General features: G+C 40.5%; 1 protein-coding gene across 10 annotated transcripts in view; it reads right to left on the bottom strand.

Moving 5' to 3' along the window:
• The window catches only part of FMN1 (formin 1), a 405,806-nt gene that overhangs the window by 367,233 nt on the left and 16,691 nt on the right, over nucleotides 1-21,882 (bottom strand). The window lies entirely within an intron of this gene.

Raw genomic sequence — 21,882 nt, 5'->3', positions numbered from 1 at the left:
TGTGTGTGTGTGTGTGTGTGTATAGAAGAACTGGGGTGTAGGTCAGAGGTGCAGTAGGTGAGAGGATTCTCCAGAGACAGAGAGGGGAGCAGAACAGGCAGATCGACTGAAATACACTGCTGAGGGGGGCAGTGGGTGAGACAGGAGAGGTCTGCTGCACCATGTGGGTTAGTTTCCTGGCCAGGGATTGGACTCAATGTGGTGATAGCGCTGAGACTTACCCCTTTAACCCCAACTGAGGAGTCTTAATCAAGTTCTCTGTCCCTCATCCCCCTTCTCCCCACTCCCTCTTGACCCTGCTTTCCCCTGCCACTTCTTGCCTACTTAAGTTCAGGTGGAATGGCAAAGAAAAATGTGTAAGTCACTTCTGGCCATGTATGGATTTTCAAGGTTGTCACCATTGCAGTGTCTGAAATGTCACATGAGGAGTGAAGGTGGCTGCTCCCTCGTGTGATTTGAGGGGTTCCAGAAATGAATCTGTGACTAACACCCCTCATGCACAAACATGGAGCTTAAAAGTCTACGTTATAAATATTCATTTCTTAAATTCAGGTATTTCCCAATCTTCGATTCCTCCAGGTTTAATAGAAAATTCCCCTTAGTCAGGGTAATATAAAGACCATTAATTAACCATTGATATCTTTAATGAATCGTTCTCCCCAAGCCTTTTTTGTCTAAACAGTAAGAAGCTACATAAAAGTACATTTCGAGTAAAGAGGACAGAGAAAGAAGAGTTTTTAAATAAAAACTCCTTGAGAAAGACAGATGAGGTTAAGAGTAGTAAAAAGAAGGGTAAGAAGAAAAACAAACATCTGGCCAACCTGAGGTGCCAGGAGGGCTGAGTTCTCAGAAACTGTGCAAAGGGCATGAAGAGATGCACATAGAAAATGAGCCAACAGAGGCACTGCTTCTTCTACAGTGTTCTATGGGAAAAGCTTCTATTCTCATTCAACTAGTCATATTTCTAAAATGTTTCTAAAGTGCCCAGTGTTTCATTCCTGACCTTTCCTAAAGACACACTTGTAAAATGTGTTGCTTAACAATAGGGATACACGCTGAGAAATACGTTGTTGAGTGATATTGTCAATGTGTGAACGTCAAAAAGGAAAATGACACAAATCTAGACGGTGTAGTCTAGACACCTGCACCATCTGGCATAGCCTGTGAGGCCTCTGTCTGCATTCTGTCCGTCACCCACCAGAACATTGCTAATAATGGATGACAGTCCACAGATACCTAATAATTATTGGTACAGACCCTCTCAATGTATCCAAGAACTCACTTTGGAGATAGATTTTTTTTTTTAATAGAGGCATGTTTTATTTATTTATTTGTTTGTTTGTTTGTTTTGTTTATACATGCACTGGGTACAGTCAGAAGCGCAGGAGGGTGAGAGAATTCACCAGAGCCAGAGCGGGGAGCAGAGCAGGCAGAAAGACCGAAGCACACTGCTGAGGGGAGCAGCGGGCGGCAGGACAGGTCTGCGCACCATGTGGGACCCTCCTCAGGTGGCCGGGGAGCAGCCGGGGATCGAACCGGCGCCGCAGAGGTCGCCGGCAGCTTCGCAACCCAGCGCTCAACCACTGCGCCACCGGGGAGGCCCCAGGAGGTAGATTTTTTTTAAAGATTTGTTTATACATACAAGAGCTGGGGTACACACCAGAGATGCGGGGGGTGAGAGGATCCACCAGAGACAAAGTGGGGAGCAGGACAGGCAGACCGACTGAAGTACACTGCCGAAGGGGGCAGCGGGCAAGTCAGGAGAGGTCTGCTGCGCCATGTGGGTTGCTCCCCGGCCAGCCAGGGATTGAACTCGTGCTGCAGAGGCTTCGGATAGCATCATAGTATGGGGTTTAACCCCTTGCGCCACCAGAGAGGTCCTAAAGGTGGATTTTTTTTCAATTGTGTTTTAGAGCAACCAGCAACATAGCAATTGCAGAGCTGCTGATATTCACAAGAGTTCAATTTATAGATCTGGACTCTCTGAAAAGCTGAAGGGAAACAGCAAAAGTGCTATTCTGAGTTGAAAAAGATGAGATACCTTCTTTCACCTTTAAGCATCGTTTTGCACTAATTCTTCTTACTGCTTCAATTTTTGGGGATTAGGAGGAGTGTGTGGTATGGGAGGAGGGGGGGAGTTAACACTTTTCATACTCTGTTCTAAGCATGCCATGATTTCAAGTGGAAATATGCGTATTCCAAAAGCCCATTCCCTATCTGAGGGGAGTTTTATATACATACATATGTATACACACATACACATTGTTATGTATATATACATACACGGAGCATATGTATGTGTATGCTGTTAGTTATCTCACTTAATCAGCACAAGTTTCCTTTACAGATGAAGAGACTGAAGTTTAGAAAAATTGGGGAATTTAGAGTTTTAAGGTTCAGAAGAAGCAAGCTTCAAACCTAGGTCTGACTAACATCACGATTTTGTAGGAATTGTAGCACCTCATCTTCTGTCTTTATCGATCAACTAGATTTTCTGTAAAATTTTAATAGAAGAAACCTTTATTTTTCTATGTTGGTGTTATCTACATAACTTTTTCAACAATGTCTCCCATCTGGTTAATTTTACCACTCACTGGAGAAACTTAACTTACCGGATCAGAAAATGTTACTCCCAAAGGTTGTCCCTTAAACAATACGATCTAGGACAATGGTCACAAAAACCAAGGGCAAGAATTCTAAACATGTGACTAATCAAATGTAAATGGTTGACATATGCCATTAAAAGGCAAGGATTGTCAGGATGGAAACAATATTGTGTTAAAGTCATTGATTTAGTCTAAGTTACTCAAGGAGTGTATGCAGACATGGTCAAGGCAAAGACTGTAGAACACAGTGCTGAGAACACAGATATTAAAGGCATAAATGGAGGGAAAAGAGACTTGAAGAGAGGCTGAGAAAGACAGAGGGAGTGAGGTCATTTCCCATACTTTGTAACTAAAAAAATTAAGGTCTAATGGTCCAGTTTCCATTTGTACCTTTATTGTAAATCTGTAATTGCTTGCTTTAAAATCTTTCTGATGCCAGAACACATGTCTCTGAACCAGTGTTGGATTAAACCATTGGACTTATAACAGAAACAAGAGACACATGTTCAGTTATAGTCTTAAAGTCTTAACTTCCACAGCATCCATCAACACATGTAAAAATCTGCATTTCCCTATAATTTTCTTTGCTACATTTTCTTTTGCACAGGAATAGTGTGAAAATAGTGAAAGTCACAAGTACTGTATCATGATGAAGACCATCTCAACTATGGCGCAAATCACAGGATATAGAGGATGAAAGGAATGACATCTGGGTTGTATATCTCAACATTGGCCATGTGGTGGTAGGATATAGAACAAAAGGAGTCCCCATGAATTGCAGAAGAAATGTATTACATTATTGGAATTCTGAAATTTTAAAAATATATATTGCAGATTTGTGTTCTACTTTCAAGATGAAAAACTCTTCTAGATTCTAGAGGTCAAAATCCACATGCAAATATTCATGCCATTTTTTAATAATTTCTGAGTTTCCAATGATCATATTACAAAGGTAGGGAAGATACTCCTAGTACTTCTCTCTCTAAGCCTTGTTGTTTAACAAAATATTTCAGGCAAAAGATAATATGTGCAATGAAAAGTAGGGTTTGGGAAGCAGAATGAAACATTATATTTATGCAGTGGAATATCTTGAAAAGCTTATTCTCTGAATACCTAAGAAACCTGGTTTTACACATTGGTGGCATAAAAACAAAAAAGCTTGCCTAAATTTGGCAACCATAGGACATCTTAGAGGAGAATTTGGGTTAAAAAAAAAGATTTCATGTTTTCTGGTCCTAGAATGAGTTTTAGAATTAGCTTCACTAAAATTTTAGATATCCAAAGTCCAAACAATTGAAGGGTGATAACTGCAAAGAAACAAATATTTTTTGGACACTTTCCTTTCCCTTTCTCTTCTATAGTTTGAAATTACTTTTATCAAAGTCATTTGTGTATACTTTTTTTAAAAGATTTATTTTATTTATTTATGCACACAAGAGCTGGGGTGTAGGCCAGAGATGCAGTGGGGTGAGAGGATTCACCAGAGACAAAGCGGGGAACAGAACAGGCAGATCTACTGAAATACATGGCTGAGGGGAGCAGCGGGTGAGACAGAAGAGGTCTGCCCCACCATGTGGGTCACCTCCCTGGCCGAGGATCAAACCAGTGCTGCAGTGAATGCACATAGCTTCATTGTGCTGAGACTTAACCCCTTGTGCCACCAGGGAGGCCCACGGTGTATACTCTTTACTACCATCAGTGAATATTTAGAGCTGCCTCTAGAGCATGGCATAACTATCCATGGCTCCTCCCTAAAATCTCTCTCAACCAAAGACTGTCAGAATTCAGTCAGTCTAGGTTGCCTGCCAGCCTCTGTCCTGGGTAAATACACTTCATGTACTTTGTTCCCTCAAATTCCATGTTTCTTGTGAAATGAGAAATTTAACTTCTAAATTTTGAATCCTCTAACGTAAAATATCACTTGGTGAGACCTAGCAGATGACCAAGAAACTATAAAACTCCTCCTCTGTGAGAAAGAAATAAGTCTGCCATGAGCTAATGAATCTCAACCTCAGCACTCAAAAGGGCAACCGCTCCTCTGTGACAATCCATTAACAAGTCAGAGTACAGTGCTGAGTCATCACGCAAATTTTCCATCGGAGAAACCAGAGGAGAAAGAACTGCTAGTGGTAGGAGGAAAAAGAGGCAAAATAACAAGAAAAGCAATATGGAGTGGGGTTAAATACACCAGCACTACAATTCCATGCTGCGTTCACAGGGCTATTTCAAGCCGCATTGCCTCACTCTGCTTTTCTAAAACACAGCAGCTCTGCAGGCACCTCACATTAAATTATACATTTTAAATTGGTCTATGAAGTGGCCTTCTCTGGTTGTGCTCAGTTCAAAAGCACTTTGATTCCTGGGGAGTCTTCACATCTCCTATTTCCTCTGACAAACTCCAGGCTGACATTCTCTCCAAGACAACACTGCCACAATGATTTTTCCCTGATTCTTTTTCCAATAAGCAAATACATGATATCACTCTATCCAAAATGGAAGTATCTGCTGTGCCGCATTATGGGAATTATTGTCTTTTAGTAGATGCTATTTAATGCTCATAACATAGCTTACCAATACTTAAAGTGAGATCCAAGAATTTGCTACAGTCACTCTGTCTGCTCACTGTAGATTTCCTAATTGATTTTAGCCCTAAAAGGCCAATGTAAAGCTTTATCAGCTCAGCCACTGGCTTATTTGGGCCCTATGACTCCATCTAAGTCAATACTGCCGAGATAAGATTACCTGCAATTTTAATTATTGAACTGAAAATTGTTCATCTGTCCATTCAGGTTCATGCTCTACTCATCCACACACTACTCTAGGCACCAGGAGACTCACTGGGTCCCTTATACTCTGGCTTCTACTGGGTATAAACACTGGGAAATGACCACAGCAGACAGGAGGGCAGAATGTTTAAAGTGTTTGGATATTTCTTCCCTGGCAACTTGCCTCCTAGGCAATGGACTTGCAGTAGGTGTGTGCTCTAATGTAAACCACAGATCCCCTTAGTGGCCCTACCCAGCTATAGCTACGTTCTCTCTACCGATGTACTACTATTGCTCCTCTCTCTATTCCATTGCTCAGTCAGGCTTAAGTAGCTTTGAATTCTGCCTTTCATCTATACCTCTGGACAAATTAGTGCCTCCTTTCCCTTTCCTCTCACCCTAGTACAATCTATTGTTTTCCCACTAGAAGATAAAAAAAGATATAAAACAGAGGTCAGTCGGCAATGGCTTTCTAGCTCTTCTTCCCCAGAGGAATTTTTTCTCAAAGAATCTATATGCAGTAAGATTCTATATGCAGTGAAGAGGAAGATGCTGGTGACACAAATGAAATACAGGATAAAATATGGAAAGAGTAGGAGTAGGAGTAAGAGTAGGAGCATAGGAATAATAACTAAATTCTACAAAACAAAGCAGAAACTCTATAAGACATCAAGGAACAAATCAAAGAAAGAAGGGACCACATCATGTTTGCAGGATCAGATAAAAGAAAGCATCTGAAATTGTCCTTTGCTAAAGGGTAAGACTTACACAGGTAAAGATAAAGAAAAGAGAATTCTTGGGGGAGAGGCATTAAACAAGACTGGAAAATCTGCTCACCTGTACAAAGAAAAAATTTATTCTTTGTTTTTCAGATATACATGAAAAGAAATATCAGGAAAGATACAGACAACACACTGTAGAAAGATTTGACTACAGGTTGGAAATTAACACTAACTTCACGGACAAATGGAAAGCCACGGATGGTTTCTGATCAAAGTAGTCACATGTTCAACATTGAACAAAGATGAACTTAGCAGTAATGTCAGAACAGAATGGGGTAGAAAGAGATCAGATAAGACTCAGTAATAAGGAACTCAGGAAAATATCAAATTCTGCAAAGAGGTTGAAAAAAAAACTAGAAGGAGAGATTACAGGCAGAGTTTTAGACAGTAATTTTGGTAGTGTAATAGAACATTCAAACACATTGCAAAAAGAAGCCTCCCTGGCAGTGCAGGGATTAAGACAGCACACTATCAAGGTCTCGCCAGCCACTGCAGCATGAGTTTGATCCTGGTTGGCCAGAGAACAACCCACATGGAGCAGCAGACCTCTCCTGCCTTGCATGCTGCTCCCCTCAGCAGTGTATTTCAGTAGATCTGCCTGCTGCTCCCCACTCTTTGTGGTGAATCTTCTTACCACCCATACCTCTGGCCTGTACCCCAGTTCTTGCATAAATAAATAAATCTTTAAAAAATACTTTGTAAAGAGCAATAACTGATCATTAACAGAAGGAAGAGCAATAACCTGTATATTATCTTCACTGTACTTTTCTGTTGTTTTTCTTAAGACAAAGGAAATCTAAGCATGTCTTAGAGACAGCGGTAGTGAAGAGGAAGATGCTGATGACACAAATGAAATACAGGATAAAATATGGAAAAATAGCTGAAGGACGGGCCTCCCTGGTGGTGCAAGGGGTAAAGCACAGCACTTTGAAGCAATCAGTAGCCTCTGCAGCACAACTTCGATCCCCAGGTAGGGAGCTACCCACATGGCATAGCCGACCTCTTCTGTCTCGCCTGCTGCTCCCCTCAGCAGTGTTTTTCGTCATTCTGCCTGTTCTGCTCCCCACTCTGTCTCTGGTGAATCCTCTCACCCCCCACACCTCTGGCCTGTATCTCAGTTCTTGTATGCATAAATAAATGAATCTTTAAAAACAAAAGAAAAAAAAGAAAAATAGATGAAGGAAAGCATCACAGCAAACAGAAGACATGGGCTGGAGGACACGTGGCGAGGGGCAGCCTTGAGGAGGTTGTCTCCTGCTCCAAGACTTAGCCTTGAGTAGGAGTAGGAATAAGAGTAGTAGTCATACCTCTGAAGCTCTGATTTGCCTACGAAACCACCAACCCTCCAAGTTAGGTCTCATTATAACATGCTGATCAATCTCTACAGAAATAAAATAGTGGCTACATCTTGGTCAGTAGATCAATTCTGGTCAATAAGTAAATTTGGTGAATAAAGTCACAGCTGTTATCAAAGGATGAGAAAAATAGCCCCTTTATGTGTTTGTTTTTTGACACATAAGCCAACCCACTCAGATACCTAGATAAGTTGGGTGTGAGCACTAAAGAGTCTCTCAAAGACTACAGAGAGACATTTCTTCACCCTTCCCTTACCTCATCAATGTTTCATTGCATAAAGATGAATAAACATTAGGTTTCCACATGATCTCTGTGAGATTGAAGATACTAAAGATCCTCAGCATGTGTCCAACATTCATGGCCAATGTCCGCATCCATCTCACAAAAGTAGGCTTGGGACATTGTGAGACAAAGATAGCATCCCTTTCAAAAATCAGGAGTCTCTTAAAATATGTGAAACCTTCTGTGGAGTCTGCTTTAACAAGAATTTTAAATCAAAAACAATCATCACATATGTTAAAGCTGTATTTCCAAATTAAGGAAGCTGCTCTTAAACAGGACTTTCCAATTAGGCAGATAAGGGATTTAAAGAGCCTTTTCCACTCAGCAGACCTTTGCAGTCCCACTTTATAGAGGAGTAAGGACCAGGCAGGGTGCTTTGAAGACACTCTTTTTTTTTTTTTTTTAAGATTTATTTATTTATTTATTTATACAAGCACTGGGTACAGTCAGAAGCGCGGGAGGGTGAGAGAATTCACCAGAGCCAGAGCAGGGAGCAGAGCAGGCAGAAGGACCGAAGTACACTGCTGAGGGGAGCAGCGGGCGGCAGGAGAGGTCTGCGCGCCATGTGGGACCCGCCTCTGGTGGCCGGGGAGCAGCCAGGGATTGAACTGATGCTGCAGAGGCTGCAGGCAACTTCACAACCCAGCGCTCAACCGCTGCGCCACCGGGGAGGCCCTGAAGACACTCTTATTTATACTCCACCACAAAGAGCGGGTCACAAGGAGGAAAGGAGGAACATGGGGACTCTCAGAGGTACAGCAATTCTGCCTTCCCTCTTATAGCCCCCTGTTGGAGGAAACCCCCACATTATCTGTCCCACATGATGTGTCTTAATATTGTAACATGCCCCCATATTTTCATCTATCACAATAACATGACATTTGCCTGAAACTTCCTAAGTGTGTGGCTCTAGTTTCCATTTGAGCAGTATAATCACTGTGGGAGGCCAACACAGCAGATGTCGCCATTGTCATTGCTCATGCAACAAGGCTAAAGGAGAACAATCAGCAGATTTAAAGTGACTGCCCCTGGTCACACAACTAGTGAACAAGAGAAGCAGGTTCAAATGCAGGTTTCTGGACTCCCAGTTCAGTGCTCTTTCTGCTACCCCACTACAACATACACATTTAAGTCTTTAAGAGGACTAAAGAAACAAAATGACAAAAAACAAATTTATTGTTGGCTGGAACTTGAAGTGCTAGTACCACAGAGAGTGACACAAATGGGCTCAAAGCCGCTCCTTGGTAAAATTTTCTCACTTATGGGGCCTCCCTGGTGGTGCAAGGGGTTAAGATGCAACCTATGAAGCTATCCCCAGCCACTGCAGCACAAGTTTGATCCCCAGCCAGGGAGCTACCCACATGGTGCAGTAGACCTCTCCTGACTTGCCCGCTGCTCCCCTCAGCAGTGTATTTCATCAGTCTGCCTGTTCTGTTCCCTACTCAGTCTCTGGTGAGTCCTCTCACCCTCCCACACCTCTGGCCTGTAACCCAGTTCTTGTACATAAATAAATAAATCTTTAAAAAAAGGTTTCTCACTTTAGTATGGTTTTTGAAAGAACTCCATGTCTGATAAAATATTCAGAATTCTACAAGGGCCTTATAGGCAATAGTTTTCTACGATGTATCTTCTTCCTTTTGTTTTATTGTTCTTTTTTAAAAAAACATTTATTTATTTATTTATTTATTTATTTATTTATACAAGCACTGGGTACAGTCAGAAGCGCGGGAGGGTGAGAGAATTCACCAGAGCCAGAGTGGGGAGCAGAACAGGCAAACTGATGAAGCACACTGCTGAGGGGAGCAATGGGCCGCAGGAGAGGTCTGGGCACCACGTGGGACTCTCACCCGGTGGCCGGAGATAGAACCAGCGCTGCAGAGGCTGCGGGCAGCTTTGCAACCCAGCACTCAACCGCTGCGCCACTGGGGAGGCTCCCCTTTTTTTTTTTTTGAAGATTTATTTATTTTATGAAAGAACTGGGGTACAGGCCAGATGCGCGGGAGGGTGAGAGGATTCACCAGAGACAGACTGGGGAACACAACAGGCAGACTGACGAAATACACTGTTGAGGGGAGCAGCAGGCGAGATAGGAGAGGTCTGCCTCACCATGTGGGATTCTTGCCAGCTGGCCTGGATCGAACCAACGCTGTAGAGGTTGTGAACAGCTTCACAGAGCGGCACTCAACCGACTGCACTACCAGGGACGCCCTGTTTTATTGTTCTTGTTGAGCGAAATTGGTACTGGAGTTTCACAAACTCATATGCTTACCATATTGATTAAAGATGATCCTTATTCATCCTAATCGGTATCATTTCATACAATCTTCCACAAAAATAAGTTATTTTCAGATGGACTTTGAATAATACCAATAATTCTAGATGTAGCAATGCTTTTAGACAAAAGGATCTCCCAAGAAAGGGAGGCACTGCATCCCAGTCTAGTGTCATGTCTGTTTCAGCAAAGGCAACTAGAACCACTACTGCTATTTGGCAAGCTCATCTCCTTAGTCAGCTAATGAAAAGGCAGGAAGATGGCAATTTGAGGACAAGCACACACTAAAAATCCTTAAATATTAAAGATGGAGGCACAGTAATAAAACAGGTCCATTCATACTTGGTTACAAAAGGGAGAAGAGAGAAGGAGAGATGGCCAACAGACATATGAAAAAATGTTCAACATCACTTGTCATCAGGGAAATGCAAATCAAAACTACCATGAGATACCATCTCACACCAGTGAGAATGGCACATATTAAAAAAACTAGCAACAACAAATGTTGGCGAGGGTGTGGAGAAAAAGGAACTCTTCTGCACTGTTGGTGGGAGTGCAAACTGGTCCAACCACTATGGAAAGCTGTGTGGAGATTTCTGGACCTACTAAACATAGAACTTCCATATGATCCAGCAATTCCACTCCTAGGTATTTACCCAAAAGACACAGAAACATCAATTCCAAAGAGCACCTGCACCCCTATGTTTACAGCAGCACTGTTTACAATAGCTAAGCTTTGGAAACAGCCCAAATGCCCAAAAATAGATGACTGGATCAAGAAGATGTGGTACATATATACCATGGAATATTACTCAGCATTCAAAAAAGATAAACACAATTCTCAAGTTCTTAACCAGTGCTATGCCCTTATCAAGTGCTTCCCACACCTCATTCACTCAATTGTCACAATAGTCTAGATGAATACCTAAGATTTTCTCCTAAGAATCCTGTAAGGCCAGTAAGAATGGCACATATCAAAAACACAAGCAACAACAAATGTTGGCGAGGATGTAGTGAAAAAGGAACTTTCCTACATTGCTGGTGGGAGTGCAAACTGGCCAAACCACTAGACCCACTATGGAAAGCTGTCTGGAGGTTCCTCAGTCTACTAAAAATGGAGCTACCATACAACCCGGCAATGCAACTCCTAGGGATCTACCCAAAGGACACAAAAACATTGATTCAAAAGAGCACCTGTACCCCTATGTTTATTGCAGCACTATTTACAATAGGTAAAACCTGGAAACAATCCAAATGCCCAAAAATAGATGACTGGATCAAGAAGATGTGGTACACATACACAATGGAATATTATTCAGCAATCAAAAAAGATAAACTCATGCCATTCACAGCAATGTGGATGGAACTAGAAGGAATTATGCTCAGTGAAATAAGCCAGAAGGAAAAAGAAAAATATCGCATGGTTTCACTTATAACAGGAATATAGGGAAACCAAATAAGACATCAGTGTAAAAAAAAATAATAACAGTACAAAACACAGCAAAGCAAAAACAGACAATTATAAAGCAGAGACATCCTGCAGGGGAGGAGGAGGGAGAGGGATCAGAGGGAGTGAGGGGGACACACAGGGGACTGAGGTTATGGTGTATGGGTGCACTGGGGAAGGAAATTCTATGGGGACTCAATCTGAGGGGGTGAGGAGGAGCAAATATCATCTAAAAAAATTAAAAAATGATCAATGTTAAAATAAAATACATAAATTAAAAAAAATAAAGTAAGAGAGAATCTTTGTTAAAAAAAAATCCTGTAAGGGCTGATAGGTTAAGTAAATTGTATAAAGTCACAAAGCTAGTAAATCACAGAACTGAAACTTGAACTCAGCATGTCTGTCTTAAAAGTCTGCACTTAGAAATTAGAAAATATTGCATCTCCTAAAACTTGGGGCGAGATAAGGAATTCGCTATGGGAGACCCACAGGAGACCTCTAACACCTCTCCATAAGGATTATTTTCTCTTCTCTTCAGAAAAAGCTGGTAAAGCTGGTTAACAGATTGACTTATAAGCAAGTAACACCATGATCTGTGTACCCCTTGGCCAGAATATAAATGGCCTATCTGACAATAAGAAAAAGGGCAAGTTATACTGGCAGAATTGCTCTTTGTCCTGAAAGTATGCTGGTGCCCATGGTTTAATGTTTCTATTAGGTGCTAGACAAAGACTTGTTGCACTATGCCTCAGAGGAGGTGAGCAAGGTTAAAACGGAACATCATTAAGTTTTCTTCAAATGAGGTAAGAGATTTATGACTGAATGTTGATACATTTCTACTGCAGGAGATGTAATAAAAAGTGTCAGACCATCCCCAGCCTTGGAAGCAGTTCCTTTGTCATCAGGAGCATGGCTGTGAGTACAGACACTTGGAACTATGTCTGCTCATATATTTCAACCAATTCCACCTTACACAGAAGGCTGGAAGTTACAAAGGGTCTATCTAAATAATAGGTAGCCAGTCCCTATCTTTTGACATCTGAATTTGAAAGATTTAAAGTCTCAGACATGGAGATTAATTATCTTGTCCCAAATTTCACTAGGTATTAAGACAGACTATAGCACAGCAGCTACAGTCAGCCCAAAGTTTTGGCAAAGGAAACATAACATTTGGGGCTCAATACACATCATTGCTTTAATAAGCTGAGCTGCTCTGAGAATTTCCCCATGTGACTGCCGCTCACATTTTCACTACTTTATGCGAAAAAAATCATGTCCACAATTCTTACAGCAGGTGTCTAACAGTTCTTTCACACCATTTACATATAATTTTAGAAGCATTTCCAGATGATTCCACAAGTTCATTCTCAACAATCTGTTCAATGAGCTCAACTGAAAGGCGAGAAGATGAAAAAGGATATTAAAATATCAGGAGACAAAAATTGCAGCTATCCAAATGGCTAGCTTGGAAAGAATAAACATAATATACTTTTACGAAACTGATGGGAAGCCAAAGCTTTGAGGTATAAATGGTTGTCCTAGAAAACTTGTTAGAGCAGCCTCATGTTGCTTTTAGAAATCTTCCACATTTCTGAGATCCAAAACACTTCTCAAAAAATACTTTAAAAAGCATCAAAAACTAGGGATAAAAGGGCCATATCTTAACATACTAAAGCCATATATGACAAACTCACAGCTAACATCATTCTTAATGGTGAAAAACTGAAAGGTTTCCCTTTAAGATGTGGAACAAGACAAGGATGTCCACTCTTACCACTGCATTTCAATATAGTAATGGAAGTCCTAGCTAGGGCAATTAGGCAAGAGAAAGACATACAAGGAATCCAAACAGAGAAAGAAGAAGTGAAGCTGTCATTAAATGCAGATGATATGAGAGTATGTAAGGAGAATCCTAAAAAAAATCCATACTAAAACTAATTAAAACAATAAACCAGTTTAGTAAAGTAGCAGGTTAAAAAATCAGTACCTTTCCCATTTACAAACAATCAATCACAAGAAACCCCATCCCATTTACAATTGTACCCCCCAAAATTAAATACCTGGAAATAAATCTAACAAAGGAGGTGAATGTCCTATAAAACTACAGAACACCTTTAAAAGAAATAGAAGAAGACACAAAGAAATGGAAGATACTCCCTGCTCATGGCTCAAAGGTATTAACATTATAAAAATGGCCATCCTACCAAAAGCAATTTACAGATTCAGTGCAATTCCAAAAAAAAAAAAAAAACCTCAATGACATTCTTCAAAGAAACAGAACAAATATTGATGAAATTCATATGCAACCACAAAAGATCTCCAATAGTAAAACCTCTCCTAACCAACAGGGGGAAGAATGAAGGCATTACACTCCCAGACTTCAAACAATATTACATACGTATTATAATAAAAACAGTATGTATTGGAACAAAAACAGACACAAAGGCCAGTGTAATCAAAATGAAAGCCCAGAAATAAAGAAGCAAAGAATATATGCTGGAACAAGGGAAGCCTCTTTAATAAATAGTGTTGGGAAAACTGAGCTGCAACATACAAAAATATGAAACTAGACTACTATCTACCATCATATAAAAAAACCAACCCAAAATGGATGAAAGCTTTGAATGTAAGAGCTGACACCATACAAAATATAGAAGAAAACACAGGCAAAACACTCCATGCACAAGCCTCAGAAACATCTTTGAGGATTTTTCTCCAGACACAAGGAAAGCAAAGAAGATAAACAGCTGGGACTATATCAAACTAAAAAGCTTCTGTACAGCAAAAGAGACAATAATCAAAACAAAGAGACATCCTACTGAATGGGAGAAAATATTTGCACAACATACAACAGATAAGGGGCTGATATCAAAGATCTACAAAGAGCTTACACAACTCAACAAAAACAAACAACCAAGTCAAAACAGGGCAAAAGAACTGAAAAGACATTTCTCCAAGGTAGAAATGCAAATGGCCAACAGGCATATGAAACATTGTTCAACATCACTAGTTATCAGGGGAATGCAAACCATAACCACAATGAGGTGCCACCTTACTCCAGTATGAATGGTCCACATTAAAAAAAAAACTGGAAACAGCAAATGCTTGAGAAGATGTAAAGATAAAGGAACCCTCTTACACTGCTGGTGGGAATGCAAACTGCTCCAGCCACCATGGAAACACTAAAAATGGATCTAACGTGGCCTCCCTGGTGGCACAAGGCATTAAGTCGCAGCACTATGAAGCTATTGGCAGCCACTGCAGCACGAGTTCGATTCCTGGGCAGGGAACTAACCCACATGGTGTAGCAGACCTCTCCTGTCTCGCCTGTTGTTCCCCTCAGCAGTGTATTTCAGTAGATCTGCCTGTTCTGTTCCCCACTCTGTCTCTAGTGCATCCTCTCACCCTTCCACACCTCTGGCCTGTACCCCAGTTCTTGTATGCATAAATAAAAATAAATTCTTAAAAAAAAAAAGGATCTACCATATGTTCCAGTGATTTCACTCCTAGAATCTACCCAAAGGACATAAAAACACTAATTCAAAACCTGCATAGGAGTGCAGGTTTCCAAAATATGGAAAAAATCCAGCTACCCCAAAATAGACAAATGGATCAAAAAGCTGCAGTATATGCATACAACAGAATATTACTCAGTCATCATAAAAGACAAACTCATGCTACCTGCAGCAACATGAATGGAACTGGAAGGGATTATACTAGCCAAAATTAGTCAGAAGGAAAAAGATAAATACCGGATAGCCTCACTTATATGTGGAATATAGAGAAACCAACAAAAGATCAAGAAAAATTCAAAACGAGCAAGTTGACCATAGAACTGAGGCATATGGAAAAGGATGGGGTTGCTGGGAGGGGGGTAAAAAAAGGGGGGGATGAACACACGGGAATATGGTGATGGTTTATGTGATACGGTGGTGGGAAAATTTAAAATGATGTAAGAAAACACATTTTTAATAAAAAAATCAAATAAGAAAAATTCTGAATTTAAGATTATTAAAATCTCTAGGTAGATTGAAGAAAAACATACGCAATAAAAAACTGAAATTGAATTTTGAGCCAAATGGCTGTTGTTCTGACTACTAATAAGAAGAGTGAGGAGGGAAGCTTCCCCTTTATCTGCACACAAAGGATTCAGGGGAGCTGAAGCACTCTTAGCATAGCTCTGATATAAGCAGGATTTTACATTGTCTATAGAAAGTTTCAAAGACAGTTTGAAATAATAGCAAATACCTTCTCAGTCCAGCACATACATCTGTGAGGGTAAGATACAGAATGAGAAGGAAACTAGGCCTGAGTTCCCATAACTTGTTATAGTCTTTTATAAAAAGTTGCAGTTGACACATACTTGTTTTTTTTATTATTTTATTTAAATAATATTTGCTTCCCCCAATCCCCTCAGATTGAGTCCCCATAGAATTTCCTTCCCCAATGCAACCGTGCACCATCACCTCAGTCCCCTGTGCTCCTCCCTTCCTCCCTCTCACCCCTCTCCCTCCTCCTCCCCTGCAGTAGGTCTCTGGTTTATAATTGTCTTTGCTTTGTTGTGTTTTGTACTGTAATTATTTTTTTTACACTGATGTCTTATTTGGTTTCCCTATATTCCTGTTTTAAGTGAAACCATGCGATATTTTTCTTTTTCCTTCTGGCTTATTTCACTGAGCATAATTCCTTCTAGTTCCATCCATGTTACTGCAAATAGCATGAGTTTATCTTTTTTGATTGCTGAGTAATATTCCATTGTGTATGTGTATCACATCTTCTTGATCCAGTCATCTATTTTTGGGCATTTGAGTTATTTCCAGGCTTTATCTATTGTAAATAGTGCTGCATACTTGTTTTTTTACAAAATGCATACTAAATCTGTGCACCACATGAGGTCACTAGGGCCACACTATTAAGGAGTCTGTTAACATCAAGTTATGTAAATGTTCTCTAAAGTAGACATTTACTTGCATGAGAAATTGATTTTCCATTTGGGGGGATTCTGTGTGGATTAAGAGATATGGATTTACCAAGAAAAACCTTCTTGAAGGGCCTGACATCATCAGGAGGAACATCCATTTGGATGTAGTGGGGGCCAATTTGAGCCAATATAAATATAGCGCTCAAATTATTCTTCTGAAAAGCATTTTTTTTTTTTTTGTGGGGAGAGATACTAAGTATCTCAGTAAATACCAATACTTATAATAAAAGTAACTTCAGGGTAGGCAAATTTGACTCTATTAATAGTTCTTGGAAGTGAATTATTAGTGGAGGGAATATGCAGGGTTTTCTTAAATTTTGATGTTGGGAGACAGGATACGACATTTTCCTAATCCTTTTCTCCAGTCTCAGTTGCCTTCCCAGACCCAAAATGTCACTAATATAACCATAACTATAGCTACTCCTCTAATATTAAGGTATTTAAATAAAATCTATATACTGTATACCTATTCACAAATGTGGCTAGAAATATGGTCCAACTGTGTGTCAATATCACTAGCTGCCATTATAATGTATGGACATGGATGATGTTTAAAACACAGTGACTTAAATGAAAGAAATGCATTATACATCTAAGGTGCTCACAGATTTTACAGCATTATTAAGTATTTGACACTATCACTAAGGCACAAAGAGGTAGAACCTAAGCATCTGACTAAATGATCCACCCATATACAAATTCAAGGTTCCATGATGAACTTGATGCAGAGATACACCGGTCTACCCAGGAGAAGGAAGGCAAGATGGGGAAGCCACAACATGTGCTACAGGGGTTCTGAGAATCCACATTCAGTGATGAGCCATAGCCAATTGCATGGCCAAGTACCACTTGTCACCCAGAGAGGGGACAGAAGTGGGAAGGAGAGGCACTGACACTGGTTATGTGATGTGACACTGAGTTAGAGATTCTGCATTTGTTATCTCATTTAACTTCAGCAATTATCATTTGCCCCATGAGGTTACCTTCACTTTGTAAACCATAATGAATAAATTGGCAGAGCTGGGCTTCAATACAAGGTCAGTTCTGACTTCAAGGTCAACAGCCCTCTCAGTACAGCATATTGGAGTAGGAGGGGCTTGAAGACCATCTATCAATACCATAGTTTATTAGAAAGGATTAAAAAATGGGAAAAAGTGAAAGAGAAAGCAAATTATTTCAATAATTCTGAAAAAATATAAAGGAGGAGAATTAAAGAATGTGATTTTGAGAAGAGGGTAGGGAAGAGGAGTCATTTTACTGCAGCTTACTAAAAACTCTTTAGTAATTACAGGGATGATTTTCCCTTGTGTTTTCTGATAACAACACAACATCATACATTCCATAGTAAAATGATGAAGCAGCTGAAGAACATCTATAGCTGCGGGTAGTGGGTAACCTACTGGAGCCCGGCCTGGGATATCCAGTTCACCAATTTATGAATCAAATGGACAGAGAATCCTTCATGTACGAGTAGATATACTGGGAGAAGTTTTGGGAGTTGGGGGGGAGGGAATAAGCAAGAGTACATATTCATTTGCATAAACAGGGTGGGAAGAGGAAATTGTGGGTGAGGAGAGGGAGATGAGGACAGTGGAGAGAAAGGACAATATCTGACCCAGACATAGAAAGGCTGGAAATTTCTTTGTGCTCATAAAAGAACTTGTGAGACTATGAAACCAAGCAGTTTCGCTTCAGGGCTCAGGTGAAAGGCATGTTCAGGACTAGTGACGGAGCTATCCTTCCCCAGTTCTACAGTGCCCTAAAAAACTCAAAAGGACCATGAAGCCTGCTGTGCACACAGGGTATTATTTAATGGAGGGCACCAGCAGCTCACAGATTTTACAGTAGCAGTTTCAGAGGCCAGGAGCAGGTGCAGTGAGGACAAAGCTGGAGGGCAGTGTGACTAGTCTGACTGCTGAACACATGCGAGGCTCCAGGAAATAAGCCGGGAGGTTTTAAGAGGTGGATAAAGTTGTATGTAAACAGGAAAGAGTTAAGATTCACCAAAGTAGATACTATTATTAATGTTTAGGTCTCCCTGGAACCCATAAACAAGTGATTGCCAGGTTCTTTAGTTCTCATAGGGTGAAGAAGTGAGGGACACAGGAAGGAATAATAAGGAAAAGAAACTCTATGATGAATATGGTCCCACCTCAAAGAAAGGAGATTCAAAGTCATCCAAATGGAATGAGGTTTCCTTGGAAGGCTTACGATGATGTTTCTTAGAGAACGTTGATAACTATTTGATACAAACTCTGAACAAATGAAATCATGATTTACCCAGTTCCATTGGCCTATCAGTCTTCTTTAATAGCTCTCCCCTCTCAGACTCCAATCCATGAGCAGGTCCTGTTGACTTTACCTCCGTGAATGGCTTGATCATTGGGGAAGCTGGCCTTCAGAACCATGTCTATTTTGAACTATCTTGCACATTATTGTATACATTTTCTTGAAAAGGCAATGGATCTTTGCTCTCTTAAGCTATTTCCCACAATATCCTACAACGTAAAATTCTTCAAATAAAAACAGAAGATCCAAATAATGACTCACAATTTCTTGATTCAGTTAATTAGACCATTTAATTCAATCACACACAGAATTTGACCAACTGATCAAGCAGGAATGTTACTACTGACAAGATGCCTGTGTATGACTGACTGACTCATACTTGGACTTAGAATAGTTGGGCAATCAGAAATATTTTCACATCCCACACGCTAGTGTTTCCAAAAGTAAAGTGTAATGAATAAAATGGTTCAATTGCATCATGATTTCTGTTTCAAAATCTGCTGATCTACAGAGCTAAGTGGGGAGTCCATAATGATAGGAAAGATACTCCAATAGAAAGAATTTTTTTACATACTTGCTTTAATTACTTTTTTTAGATTTACTTATTTATGCATACAAGAACTGGGGTACAGGCCAGAGGTGTGGTAGGATGAGAGGATTCACCAGAGACAGAGCGGGGAATAGAACAGGCAGACTTGATGAAATACACTGCTGAGGGGAGCAGCGGGTAAGACAGGAGAGGTCTGCTGTGCCATATGGGTTGTGCCTTGGATGGCCGGGGATCGAATTTGTGCTGCAGAGGCTGCAGATAGCCTCATGGTGCTGTGCTTAACCCCTTGCACCATCAGGGAGGCCCCACACTTGCTTTAATTATTAAAAGTAGATTTCTTTCAGAGGAAGGAACTATTCTTCAGGAGCAAGGATCTCAATCATGGAGACTTTCTAGGTTATTTCTAGATAGACAATTAGCATTCTGGAAGAAAATCCCCTCAGTCTATTATTTTCTCCTTATTAGAAGGTAGGCAGTCCACATCCAATTTCTACATGTCCCTTCCCCTTTTATCTGTTTTTAAATATAGAAGTAAGTCCTCAAATATCAAGCTTCGAAAGCATCACAACAGCAGTAGCTGTCTATCTTCTGACCTGGGTACTGGAAATCAAAAGCTAGATATGGCCTTAGTGAGGTCACAATTTAGGACACATAGTAGAAAAGAAATCCTGAAATACCCACCCTTTCTTCCTCTCATGCTGCCCCCCACCCCACACACAAGGGCACTCTCACACAGATGTCAAAAGAATGGAGAAATTCTCACCCACAGAACAACCCATCAATAGAGATGTTCTTCCCCAGCTGGAATATTTATTTATTATTGTCAGAGCTGAACTGAGGCTACAAAGTCTTAAGACTCCATAATGCTTTATATTTTTAGAAGGAGTCTCATCTACATACTCTTCTTTAACTAAACAACTTATCTGAAAATTGTAATAAAAGGCAGGTGAGACACAAGTAGATTTCATTTAGGGAGGCTGGAGACAAATACCTGGTTGGAAGGTCACCAGAGAAATGGCACCTTATCCATTTAAAAACATTCCTGTGCATCAACTATATATCAGACTTCTTCCTCCAGATCATTCCGGATGAATAATCTGTCTTTGGCATTTTCAACTGGCCTCTTGGGGCATCCTTCCCCCTTGCTTATAATACCTTCCCTTTACCATCACTTTCAAAATATGACCTGTTATAAATCATTTAGCTTTTTACTGCATATGTTTGCCATCACAACAGTGATTTCAATCTCAAGGCTACCCTATCAAAATGAATGACAGGCTGTAAGAGTAATTAAGGGAAACCCAGCTTCACTTAAATAGAAGTAATCATTTGGATAGAGTCTTCCCAGCACTGACAACTTCTAACACCGCCGCCGAAAGCTAAGACACTCAGGACTCAAAGTGTTGCTCAGCTTTGATTCTTAAGCAAAGGATGAAGAAGTGATCTGTGTCTTTGAATAGTTAACCTAGTTATTATTGCTTAGTGATGACTCACCAGGTATTGGGTACTCTTCTTATAGCTTTCTTAGTTTTAACACAGTCATTTTCACAAAATGAAAGTCTATAACGTGGTACTATTATGAGTCCCAATCAACAATGATGAAATTCAGGCACAGAGAAGTAACTTGCCAAGGATCTCACAGCTAGCAAGTGACAAAGCTGGGTTTGAAGCTGGATTTGACCCCGGTCTGACACAGATCCCTGGCACTGAAAACTTTGACTGGGTTGACCAGGGACACTGAGTTTCATTCAGAAGAGAGAAGACTCCCTCATTCACCAATTCCATTCTTCAAAGTCATAGATCATGGAGCACTCACCCTGTGGAGCACTGGTCTGGTGCGGATCAATCTTCCCATGAGACAGTTCCCACCCAGGCAGCATAGACCAAGGAAAATACAATGAATTCAGAGTCAGGAGACTTAGACACAAGTCCAGCTTGGCCAATAACTAAGAGTCCCCTGGCCTCTGGACCTCAGTGAGCTCATCTGTGCTCCCTATTTACAGTACAATTCCATAATTCCTCCTGCAGAGAAACAGAATCTACTCTCCAAATTTTCTAGGTAAATTCAGGACACATAAAGGATGAGATACCAGGCTTTTGGAGCCAAAAAAGATACTGCAGATTGGTAAAGGGGGAGGAAGACAAGGGAGTGGCATAAAAAATGTTAGGGGGACAAAGACAAACCCTCATCAGTAATGCAGGAATTATAAGGAAAGTGAGTGAAGTATTGAAAACACTGAATGTAAAATTAACAAGGGTGAAAAAAAACAATGAATAATCAAGGCTCATTATTTCCACCTCTATTGTCAAAGAAAATTCACTATTTGCTTAAGAACCTTGTGATTTCTCCACTTAGTATTTCTAAAACCCTTTCTCCCTTTGGTCCAAACCCTTGACTTGGCATTTAATATGGACCATTTGAAGAAGTGCTTTAATTACTCTTTTTTGGCCCACACACAAAGGCAAAAATCTTCAACTCAAGGCCCTTCTCAGTTCTTACGCATCTAAACCACAATATCTCCATGCCTTGCTCTGGTCTCAAATCTGTGAAA

The sequence above is a fragment of the Talpa occidentalis genome, unplaced genomic scaffold (genome assembly GCF_014898055.3).
Source record: "Talpa occidentalis isolate TD23 unplaced genomic scaffold, MPIMG_talOcc4v2.1 talOcc4.11, whole genome shotgun sequence".
Lineage (NCBI taxonomy): Eukaryota > Metazoa > Chordata > Mammalia > Eulipotyphla > Talpidae > Talpa > Talpa occidentalis.
Note: the sequence above shows the minus strand (reverse complement) of the source record. Positions and strands in the feature narration are given on the sequence as shown.